Raw genomic sequence first — 9,692 nt, forward strand, 5'->3', positions numbered from 1 at the left:
CTGTTCAACGTAGATGATAGATATTGGCACATTATTGTAAATATAGCACACGTAGTTTCTGCTATATAATGTTTGTAACATCCCACTGGAGGCAAAGCCCTGCACAGTGCCCTGCAGGACAGACCTGCGGCAGGGCAGCAGAACATGTTATAGATAAGCATGAATAAACAACCTTGAAACCAGCACAGACGAATTATGGCTTCTTTGGCAACAGGGCAGAAAGAGAGACTTTCTACAATCTCAGAATCACCAATACCCACAGATTCTGACAGATTAGAAAATATCTAGTAGTATTACCTATGACCAATCTATTCACTAGTTCTGGGCCAAGAAAAAATAAATAATGATTTGGACAGAAAAATACCTTCAGGCAAACAAGTACTTACCCAGCTAAATTTTCAATAACTTTTATTGCCAAATCATTAAATATTGATGTATCCATTCCACTTGGATTCAACAAAGGGAATTTGTCAGGATCCAGTCCCATCACCATCTTTTTGCTCTCATCTCCGAGACTCTCTTTTGGAACAGCAGGAGCAATGAAATCTTGTAACATCCCATTCGTGTCAGGAGTGGTGAAGGCCTCCTGAAATGGGAAGAAAAATGAAACCCTGTAGACCATATGTGTTGCCTTTATAAGGGGCAACGTGTGACCTGGTTCAGGTAAGGCAGCATGGCGGCCTGGCCTCTCCAGGCCGCTCGGGCTAATCAACACACGCAGATACCAATGTGGCAGACGGTCGAAAAGCCCTTATTATCCTATCTCGTGGGTTTAAATAGTCTTGGGGGTCTTTGCTACGTCAGAGGGGGGTTGGGGGGTCTCAGGGGTTAGTCGGGAGTGGAAATTTACCGGGACAGGTGTGGCTACACGCTTCTGGGGCTTCAGGGGTTAATAGCTAACATGGGGAAGAGAGAAGGGGAGGGGTCTATCTTTCCGTCACATCCCGTGATCTTCCGCTCCGCCTGTCCCTTACCTACCACATCTCCCCCCTCCTTATCACATACAAAATGAGGTAGTCGTAGGTATAGGCACTGGAGTGAGGTACAAACTTGCAACTTGTTAAGGAAAGGGTAGTTTGGTAGATCTGGGTAGATTTTTCAAGGCAGGTGTTGAAGGCTTTAGCTACTGACTGTGTTTGCAGTTTTTTGGTTTACAGCATTTGTTGGTGGCCTGTGAACAGAATGTTTGCCCTTTCCAGACGGGCCTGAACAAACGAGACTAGTTTGTTCAGCAGGCATGGTCCTATGGTAATAGCTAAAAGCAGTATTGCCAGTGGACCTACCAGGGTGGAAATTAAAGTGGTGAGCCAGGGTGATTGATTGAACCAGGATTCAAACCAGCTCTGCTGGGTCTCCCTGTCTCTCTTTCTCTGAGCCAGTCTGTCTCGGAGTTCTGCCATGGAGTCTTTAACGACTCCCGTATGATCTGCATAAAAGCAGCATTCCTCCTTCAAGGCTGCACACAGTCCTCCCTGCTGCATGAACAAAAGGTCCAGACCCCGCCTATTTTGTAAGACCACTTCTGAAAGCGAAGAGACTGATTTCTCTAGGTAGGAGATGGATTTCTCGATCCTCTGCAGGTCCTCGTCGATGGTCATTTGCAGCTGAGAGAGTCCGTGCTGTTGGGTTGCGATGGCTGAGACACCCGTGGCTGTGCCAGTTGCTCCCAAGCCGAGCAGCATCGCGATAGTTATACCTGTGATGATTTCCCTTTTGTGGAGTCTGTTAGGTTCTTCGAGAAGATGGTATATCTCTTCGTCTGAGTGATACAAGACCCTGGGGACAATCAGAACTTGAACACAGAAATCGGTAGAGTCATTGAATTTGGCAAGGAACACACAAGGACTCACTCCGGACCTTTGGCAAACCCACATCCCAGACGCAGATGGGATCACCCACTTGTTAGTTTTTCTGTTGGGTTTGACAACTTTGGTGCAGAAGTTGCCTTTCTGCTTTGCTAAGGTTGCATTCCCAAAACATCTGCCCTGTCCTGTGATTTGACTCAGGGTGATTCCTCTGCGGGGAGTGTCCCATCTGCACTGGTGGGGGGCACTGGCTGTGGAGTAACTGAAGGGGGTGTCCAAAGCAATGCCTTCATAAAAAGGGGGTTTGATATCATAGCAAAGCCAACAGGGGTTAGTTAGGTTCGGTTTGGTTTCGTTTAGGGTTAAAAAGGTAGCTTCTAGCATACGAAAGATTGGGTTTGGGTCTGACTCAGCCGTGCGGCCTATCTGGGGGGTATTTGCAAGGCTGGTCAGGGTGTCAGTGGCTTTTGGGGTCAGGGTTTTGGGGTGGGTTGTGTTTTTCCCTCTCAGCACATTCTTGATAATTTTGTTGGGTCCCACTGGTCGAGGTGCTGGCGGCTGGAGCCTGATAATTCTCACATTCACCCACCTCCTCGGTCCTCTGAGGACCACTGTCCATGTTCTACCCGTGGCCCAGCTAGGGTGATCTGGCTGTAGGACAGTCATGTTATAACTTACGCATGCCCGTTGTCTAGGCTGTGCAGTGTGGTCTCCGCAGCCAAAGGGTGCCCAGGTGAACTGTAAGAATTTGTCGGGCTCCTGCGGTTGCCACCCATCTCCCCATGGTCTGGCATCTGTAACAATGGTTTTGCAGCCCCAATATCCACAATGTCCCCACCCCGGGTAGTCACAGTACCTTTTCCCTGGGTTGGACGCTGGGCACCAGTAAGATATGTACATGAGTATGATGTGTGGGCTTGAGGGCCGTAGTTTCAGTTGCCCTGGAAACAGATCGGCTATGTGGAATACGAAGGATGGAGCGTTTGCGGTGGTGACCTCTTTGAACACCTTGTCGCTTGAGAGATGTTGCATGACCCATCTGAACGGCTGGTGAGGGTAGTGGCCTGGGTCGGCTTGCCCCCCGGCCACAAGCCCCACCAGCAGGACTGCACAGAAACACTGTGCGAGTCTGGGTCTCACCGCCGTGGGACGCTCAGGCTCTGTCTGGTGGCTTGGTGGTCCGTTATCTCTCTCTGGAGCAGGGGTGTGTGTGTCGCGGGGACGGTCCACGAGCGTGTCCTGCGAACGAAAACTCACAGTTTTCCATTAGTTTCATTCTGAAGGTCAGGTTTGATCGACCTGAGTGGACACCACCTGATCTTGTCCTCCTTTTTAACTGCCGCGTACCCTCGTCCCGTAAGCACCAGTCTCCAGCCCCGTTCCCACTCGCCTAGCTCGTTTTTGACCATGACCTGTGGGCCCTCCTCTAGTGTCTGGGTGGCCCAGTGCTTTCGAATGGGACTGTTTGTTTCATCTCCCCTAGGGAATTGGTTCAGTGCTAGTAATGCGGTTGCTAGCATGCGCGTGTCTGGTCTCCTGAGGGGATGGAATTGGCAAAGCCCTCTGCCTTTGCCAATACTTCTAACTTGGCTTTTAGGGTCTGATTTGCTCGCTCGACAATGGCCTGTCCGGTGCTGTTATATGGGATTCCCTGCGCTAAGGTGATACCCCACACCGAGGCGAATTCCCGCACTGATTTGGAGATAAAATTGGAAGCATTGTCAGTTTTAATTTGCTTGGGGATACCGAGCCATGCCATAACTGTCAGCCAGTGCTGGATCGTGGCCTTGGAGTTGGGTTTGAGATGCTGTGTTGCTATGATCACTCCGCTGTAGGTGTCCACTGTCACTGCAAGCCATGCTCGGGGCTTCAGCAGTTCGCAGAGGGTGAAGTCTGACTGCCAGATTTCTGACGCCTTGAGGCCCCTCGGGTTGACCCCACCGGTCCATAGGGGTGACTTCTGGCAGTGAGGGCAGGTGGCCACTACGTGTCTCGCGTCTGCTGTCGAGATCCCGCATCTCTTCACCAGTGCTTTGGCCCCAATGTGGAGTGACTCGTGCAGCTGACGAGCTTCCTGCAGCGTCCACACTCCCTTCGCTGCGGCATCTGCCTTGTCATTTCCAGTCTGGAAGAAGCCCTTGACTGGGTTATGGCTGTTGATGTGAATGACGGACACGGTGCCCTGGCGTGAGGAGAGTGCCTCTTCAAGCATGGAGGCTGTTGTGGATGTTGACACACCTGGTCTTGACATGGCTAGGCAGAGCTTTGCCACGAATATAGAGTCTGTCACGATGTTGAGGTGTTCGTCTTGGAAAAGTCCGCATGCCAAGACCACTGCTGCTGCTTCCAGCTGTTGCACTGACAGCGTGGGGTCACACGTTTTGACGCAATGCCATGTTTCTCCTGCCTGCCACACTGCTGCTGCGGTAGAAGTCATGGAGGAGGCGTCTGTAAAGACCGTTGGTCCTGGTTGCGGTCGGTCCATGACCTTCGGTGGCACGTCTATGTCGACAATGGTCAGTAGCTGGGTCCAAGGTGGTTTGGTGGCGTAGGAAATTTCTCCTCCGAAGCCGGTGAGAGCGAGGGCCAGGTGCTCTGATATCGCAGTTGACTCCATGGTCGGTCGCTTGCGGAAGGGGAGGTGGATCCTTGCCGGCTCGATTCCCAGGTGTCTCAGGGCGAGTCTCCTGCCTTTCATGATGAGGTTAGCAACGCATTCAACTCCTGGGGAGAATGCGTGAGTTGGTCTTCCGAGGACCACCCATTGGATCGGCTGGGATTTTTCGGAAGGTCCTTGGGCAAGTGCTCCCACTCCTCCCTTCTGCGTGAAGTGGACGTATAAGTCCAGCGGTACGCTCGGGTTCCACCTGGCAAGCAGGCTAGTGGACATCTGACGTTCGATGAAGTCGAGGGATTTCGTTGCTTGCGGCGTCAGCTCCTTGGGGTCCCAGGGGTGTTTTCCTTTCAGGAGGTCATACAGGGGGTCCATGACCTCTGGGGGAACTAGGATGATGTTGTGGAGCCACTGCAGAGATCTCACGAGTCGCTGCATGTCGTGGAGGGTCTTGATGTCTCGGCAGACCTTTATCCTGGGTGGGGTCACGTAGGAGTTTGTGATCCCCACTCCCAGGAAGGTCACGCACGGTCCTCTCTTGATCTTCGTGTTCGCGATCTCGAAACCGTTGGCCTGGAGGGTTTCCGTGATCGTGGACACTAGGTGATCCACTTGGCCTGCCGATGGTGCAGCCACGAGGATGTCGTCCATGTACTGAATGATGGTCGCAGCAGGGTGGGAGTGTCGGACTGGCATCAGTGCCCTGTCCACGGTGATCTGGCATATGGTCAGGCTGTCCACAAGGCCTTGAGGTAGCACCTTCCATTGGAAGCGGAGGTTAGGTCGCTCGCCGTTCGGGAACACGATGGAGAAGGCAAACCGTTCTTTGTCCTCGGCATGCAGGGGTATTGAAAAGAAACAGTCTTTGATGTCCAGCACTGCGCATGGCTGCCCTTTGGGGATGGCTGAGTTTGCGGGCAGTAGTGTCTGAACTGGACCCATGGGCTGAACTGTCTTGTTCACTTCCCTCAGGTCGTGGATGAGGCGGTAGCCTTCTCCTGATCTCTTGGGGATTACAAACACAGGGGTGTTCCACGGGCTGGTGGAGGGTTCAATGTGGCCCTTTTGTAGCTCGCGGTCGACCAGTTCCAGCAAGGCTGTCATTCGAGGCTTTGACAGGGGCCACTGCTCAACCCATACAGGGTCTGGTGATTTCCAAGTCAGTTTGATTGGTAGCGGTGGGTGTACAGCAGTGGCCCTCATTATAAATTTGTAATCCTGACTCCTAACATAGCAAGGATGTCTCTTCCTATCAGGGGTGGGGAGTTTTGCAAGATGTAGGGGTGGACTGCTACCGTCCGTTCTGGTCCTTTCTTTGTATGGAGCGTTATAGCTACCAATTGGGTGCTTTTCCAAGCTCGGGACAACCCTCCCACCCCGTTCACCGGAGGGACCTCCTTGTACTGCCAGTGCCGGGGCCATAGGGCTTGGGGTAGGATTGTGCAGTCTGCTCCTGTGTCTGCCCAAAACTGAAGCCCTATTACGTGGGGGTCCCGACTGCCATAGAGGCAGCATGTCCCCCAAACTTTCGGGGGTTCCTTCCCTATTTTCAGGGCCAGGGCCACCCAGGGGTCCCGACCTGGGCTGCCCCCTGTTGACCCTGTGGCACAGGCGCTGCTTGCGGTGGCGGTGGGTACGAAGGCGCCGCAGGCTGTGCCGTGAGACTCGTTGGCAAGGGTATGAAGTTGGCTGCTTCCTGTGGGAGAATGGGGTACGAGGGCTCCCCGCCCCATTGGGGGTTGGCATGGATGGGCCGCCTCATATTCGCAGCGGGAGGAGGCTGGGTGCGGCCCGCAGGCCCCCTCCCCTTTCCGTTTCCCTGGAGCTGGGACCTGCATTCCCTAGCAAGATGTCCCTTCCTCCCGCAACCCCAGCAGGATCCCCGCGGGCGTGTTTGGGGTGGAGGCGCTGCGGCAGGCCGCCATGCCGGCTGGGGGCAGCTCACCGCGATGTGACCCGCCTCACCGCACTTGAAACACGCCATGGCATTGGTCAGGGTGTGGACAGCTGCCTGAATGGGCGTCAGGTGTTCCTCCCTCACTACGTGTCTGATCATGTCAGCCAGGCTAGCTCGGGCTGGCAGGGAGCATAAAATATCCTTGGTAATGGAGTTGCACTGCTGGCGCAGGCAGTCGGCTACCACGGGGCCCTTTGCCTCTGCCGGCAGGGTGGAGGAGTCTATCGCTGCCTGCAGGCGATCTACGAACTGTGTAAAGCTTTCGCTCTCTGCTTGCCTCACAGTGGACCACGGTGCCAGCTTGGCCACGACTCGGGAGGCAGCGCGTATCGCCTCTCTGGCAGCCCGAGTGGTCGCCCTGACCTCCTCAGCCTGCATCTGTGCGGCTTGTTGTTGCGGCGTGATCATATCATCATGTTTTCCTATCAGTCTGGATAAGCTCGATCTGTGTAGGGGCTGCCTCGCGCCAGACGCTTGGGCTAGCTGCTTCCTACAATTATCCTCCCATTCCTGTCTAAACACGATCATTCCCGCACCATCAAGTATCATGCGCCCTATTCGTTCGATATCAAAGGGAAGCAAGTCATCGTTGCTAAAAAGACCATCGATTAACGTGGTAACTATAGCCGAGTTGATCCCTTTTTCTGCGATGGCTTTGACAATTGACTGTATATCCTTTGGGTTTATCGGGGTATATACCCTTTGTTGGTTCCCTTCCGGACCGGCGAGCCTCACCGGGAAGGCTTGTATGGCGGCCGCCGGGGACCATTCAGCACAAGCTATCTTTATTTTCCCCCAGTCAGTAAACTGGGCTGATTCGTATCGTAGTTGTTTTTCGGCGCGGCTTAGAGCTTTACTCGGCTTTGTTTCAAGCTGTCCCGGTTCCGTTTCGTCCGTCTCGGAGCCATCGCTAGCCTCCGTCAGCTCCCCTGAGCTGGTAGAGCTGTCGCTGGTCTCTGAGCTGGAAGACGAGTGCCAGTGCAATTCCGGGGCTCTGCGCCGTTTTGTTCGGCCCCGAGCACGCTCCTCCCCGTAGGGGTGGCGCCGCTCCCGCCCCCCCGGCTCGCCGCGCCTCCCGCGGGGGGTGGTTTCTCCCTTATATGGTGGCAGCTTCAGACGGGGCCGCTGGTTGGTTCCGCGCTCTGTGCCGCTCTCCGCCCCCTTCTCCCGCGCGCGCGCATACCCGAGGTCGCGCTCATCCCGGGTGTTCGCGCCGGGACCGCCTGCGCCCCGCCCCTCTCTGCCGCTCCCGGCGCCATGTTCAAAGGCATAGGGGGCCGGCATGGCGGCCCCGTCTTCCCAAGCCGCGGTTTCGGCGGCTCGGGCTTTTTTCACCAGCCCTTGCCAGAAGCGCTCCGCGTGCTTTTGCGTCTCCGACAGCGGATCGCGGGCGGGCGGCGGCGGCGGCTCGGAGGAATTTGCGGTCTCTCGGGGGGTTTGAGCGGTGGGGGGTTTTTGGGGATTTTCGGCGGCGGGGGTGTCGCGGGGGGTTCCTGCGGGGGGGGGTGGGCTCTGATCTGGGGGAGCGGGTGTCGCGCTGAGCCCCCCTGGGTCCCCGCTGCCGAGCGAATCGCCCTCAGGGGCAGTCTGCGTCCCCGCCCCCACACCGAGTTTGGGAGTAACTAATAAACACGTGCGCGCCGCGGTCCATGTCTCCTGCTCTTCTATCGCTTTGCGTAGGGCTTTCTCTACTTTGCCCCACGCTTTAAGATTTTTGCCGCTGCCTGAGGATTTTGTGTCCTCGGCTAGCGCGGCAGTGCATTTGTCCCATATTTCCGGATGTAACACATCCACAGGGCGCTCGATTGCCCCTAGCTCAAGCAATCTCGCTATGGCAAGATGAAAATCCTTGAGCTTACACCCAATACCCCACTGCGAATAAATAGCACTTACGATCCTGGCCATTGCGTCCATGACGCCGCGGATCCCGGGGACGTCTCCCCTTGCGCCTGGATACGGTCCGGCCGTTCCGGCCGCTGCTTCTGTCCAGGTGTATCCCGTCAGCCGGGCAAATTTTTCCTTTTTTTTTCTTCTTTTGTCCCGGGTTTCGGCACCAGTATGTTGCCCTTATAAAGGACAACCAGAGACCTGGTTCAGGGAACAGCACGGCAGCCTGGCCTCGCCCAGGCTGCTCGGGCTAGTCAACACACGCAGACACCAATATGGCAGACGGTTGAAAAGCGTTTATTATCCTATCTCGTGGGTTTAAATAGTTTTTAGGGGTCTTTGCTACGTCAGAGGGGGGTTGGGGGTCTTAGGGGTTAGTTGGGTAGTGGAAATTTACCAGGGCAGGTGTGGCTGCATTCTTCTGAGGCTTCTGGAGTTAGAAGATAGCGTGGGGGAGAGAGAGAGGGGGATGGGTCTATCTTTCCGTCACACCCCGTAATCTTCCGCTCGCCTGTCTCTTACCTACCACAGGCTTGGAGCAACCTGGTCTAGGGGAAGGTGTCCTGAGTATGGTGAGTGCAGGAAAAGAAACTTTTGGTTTTCCTGAGATGCTGCCTTTGCAAGGGGAGGTCACAAATACCTCACGTAGTTTGAAATGCCCTGAGCAGAACCCAGCTGTGCTTCCTCACAGGTGATGAGGGATTTTCACTTGTATTTTATGGGGGATTTTCACAGGGCAGTGCCAGAGCAGCTGAATGTGTTTGACAGGCAAAGAGGGCCAGTGTGGCAGCAGCTTAATTCAATGGAGCTTTTCCTTCTGTGATCCTCTCTAACCTGAGGCACTCTGGGGCTCTTGAACCTGGCAGCTGGGCAAGTTAATCACTGTAGCAAGTGATAAATTAACCGGCTCCACTCTCCTTAGCATGGGTGTGATGAGCATTTAGTAAACCAGTGAGCACTTGCCAAGATGGGAGCTTGTTCTTTGCCAAGGAGGAGGGAGAAAATATTGCTTGGAGTAAATAAAGCAACCCTGCTTCCCCAGGAGGAGGAAAAGCAGCAATTAAAGATGTGAGTGCTGCAGGGAATAATTTGCACAAGGATATATCTTGTCTGCTATGCAGGAATGTTCCAAATAAACCATGCCTCTCCTGACCTTTATTTTTCTGAATTTCTACCACGTGATATAAGAGACGCTTAATAAAAAAACCCAAAACACTTTGTGGTGAGGCATTTCTTCCTTTCTTCAGGCTGCCTCTTTCTTTTGTTCCCTCCAGAGCTCTCCCTACATTTCTGCTGTTTTTTTGAGCTCGTGCTTACCTCTTTCCTGATCCCCTGGGCTTGCTTTGGCTCTGGGTGTCATGGACACTCTCAATTGTGGTTTTTTTTTTTTTCCTCCATCTACCTCTTTTTCTTCAAGTGCTTTTCCTTC

The sequence above is a fragment of the Taeniopygia guttata genome, chromosome 29 (assembly GCF_048771995.1).
Source record: "Taeniopygia guttata chromosome 29, bTaeGut7.mat, whole genome shotgun sequence".
Classification (NCBI taxonomy): domain Eukaryota; kingdom Metazoa; phylum Chordata; class Aves; order Passeriformes; family Estrildidae; genus Taeniopygia; species Taeniopygia guttata.